A 2,500-nucleotide genomic window follows, 5' to 3' on the forward strand; every position below is an offset into this window, starting at 1 on the left:
GGCAAGATGGAATGCCGAGGCCCCCCTGGGCAACAGGAGCGTGGAAGTATCCCAGGGGGGTGTCCGCCGGAAGGCGGAACCATCTCCTGACGGCGGCCCGGATGGTGACGTCGGCCGACTTCAATGCACCCACCCGGGTGCGGCTGAGGGCCAGCCCGTGGTACAGGCCAGGGAGAAGTACGTTGGTGAGAGCGTGGAGGCGCTGTTGCGGCTTCAGCGGAGCTCGGGAGATGACGTCAAGCTGCTCCACCAGGTGGCGACGTGGGTTGAAGACACAGCGACCCGCCGTGGAAAATTGCAGCCCCAGGTACCGGAAGGTTTCACCCACACGCAGGGCAGGCAAGGTGGTGTTGCCTGCTGTGAAGGTGACATTGCTGTCCACCTTCACCTTCTTCTCGCGCCCTGACGCGACTAAGGCGAGGGTGAAACACTTCCGGGCGTTGATCTGCAGCCCCAGGTGGGCGAGGGCTGCGGTAGCTGCGTCGATGAGGGACTGCAAGCCCCTCGGGGTCGCTGCAAACAGCAAGACGTCATCTGCAAAGGCCGCAGCGTTGACTCTGCGACCGAGGATCCGAGCTCCGATGTGGGAGGGCAGTTGGCCTAAAACGTAGTCCACCGCAAAGTTGAACAGGAGGGGGGAGAGGGGATCGCCCTGGCGAACGCCCCGTGCTGGCTGCACAGACACGCCCACGCCGGCGCCGTCCGCTATCACTGTCGTGCTGCCCTCGTAGCACCGCTCGACATACTCGACAAAGCAATCCGGTAGGCCATGCGCCTTCAGCACGGGGCGAAGGGCAGCATGATCCACCGAATCGAATGCCTTCGATACGTCGATCGATGCCACAAAGACAGAGCGGCAGGAGCGGACTGCGTCGGTGAGAGCAGTGTCCAAGATGAAAGTATTTTCCAACATCCCATCCCGAGGGATGAATGCCCGCTGACGTTCGTCCACAGCACAAGCGCGCATCAGGCGTGACGCGAGAACCTTGTGAAAGGTCCGCGCCAACACCGAGCAGACCGTAATGGGGCGAAAGTCAGCGGGGGATGTTGGTGCTTTAAGAGAGTCATAGTTACTCCCGCCGTTTACCCGCGCTTGCTTGAATTTCTTCACGTTGACATTCAGAGCACTGGGCAGAAATCACATTGCGTCAACACCCGCTAGGGCCATCGCAATGCTTTGTTTTAATTAGACAGTCGGATTCCCCCAGTCCGTGCCAGTTCTGAGTTGATCGTTGAATGGCGGCCGAAGAGAATCCGCGCACCCGCGCGCCCCCGGAGGAGCACGCTAAGGCGGACGCGGCCTCGCAGCAAGGAAGATCCGTGGGAGGCCAAGGCACGGGACCGAGCTCGGATCCTGCACGCAGGTTGAAGCACCGGGGCGCGAACGCCGCGCAGGCGCGCGCATCCTGCACCGCCGGCCAGCACGAGGCCGACCAACGGCGAGAGCAGACCACGCCCGCGCTAAACGCCCGCACTTACCGGCACCCCTACGGCACTCACCTCGCCCAGGCCCGGCACGTTAGCGCTGACCCACTTCCCGACCAAGCCCGACACGCCCCGATCCTCAGAGCCAATCCTTATCCCGAAGTTACGGATCCAATTTGCCGACTTCCCTTACCTACATTATTCTATCGACTAGAGGCTCTTCACCTTGGAGACCTGCTGCGGATATGGGTACGAACCGGCGCGACACCTCCACGTGGCCCTCTCCCGGATTTTCAAGGTCCGAGGGGAAGATCGGGACACCGCCGCAACTGCGGTGCTCTTCGCGTTCCAAACCCTATCTCCCTGCTAGAGGATTCCAGGGAACTCGAACGCTCATGCAGAAAAGAAAACTCTTCCCCGATCTCCCGACGGCGTCTCCGGGTCCTTTTGGGTTACCCCGACGAGCATCTCTAAAAGAGGGGCCCGACTTGTATCGGTTCCGCTGCCGGGTTCCGGAATAGGAACCGGATTCCCTTTCGCCCAACGGGGGCCAGCACAAAGTGCATCATGCTATGACGGCCCCCATCAACATCGGATTTCTCCTAGGGCTTAGGATCGACTGACTCGTGTGCAACGGCTGTTCACACGAAACCCTTCTCCGCGTCAGCCCTCCAGGGCCTCGCTGGAGTATTTGCTACTACCACCAAGATCTGCACCGACGGCGGCTCCAGGCAGGCTCACGCCCAGACCCTTCTGCGCCCACCGCCGCGACCCTCCTACTCGTCAGGGCTTCGCGGCCGGCCGCAAGGACCGGCCATGACTGCCAGACTGACGGCCGAGTATAGGCACGACGCTTCAGCGCCATCCATTTTCAGGGCTAGTTGCTTCGGCAGGTGAGTTGTTACACACTCCTTAGCGGATTCCGACTTCCATGGCCACCGTCCTGCTGTCTTAAGCAACCAACGCCTTTCATGGTTTCCCATGAGCGTCGATTCGGGCGCCTTAACTCGGCGTTTGGTTCATCCCACAGCGCCAGTTCTGCTTACCAAAAGTGGCCCACTTGGCACTCCGATCC

General features: G+C 61.2%; 1 pseudogene; it reads right to left on the reverse strand.

Annotated features, from left to right (window-relative positions):
- The window catches only part of LOC126435566 (large subunit ribosomal RNA), a 6,464-nt pseudogene that overhangs the window by 2,526 nt on the left and 1,438 nt on the right, over positions 1–2,500 (reverse strand).

Source organism: Schistocerca serialis, unplaced genomic scaffold, assembly GCF_023864345.2.
Source record: "Schistocerca serialis cubense isolate TAMUIC-IGC-003099 unplaced genomic scaffold, iqSchSeri2.2 HiC_scaffold_1211, whole genome shotgun sequence".
In the NCBI taxonomy this organism is placed as follows: Eukaryota; Metazoa; Arthropoda; class Insecta; order Orthoptera; family Acrididae; genus Schistocerca; species Schistocerca serialis.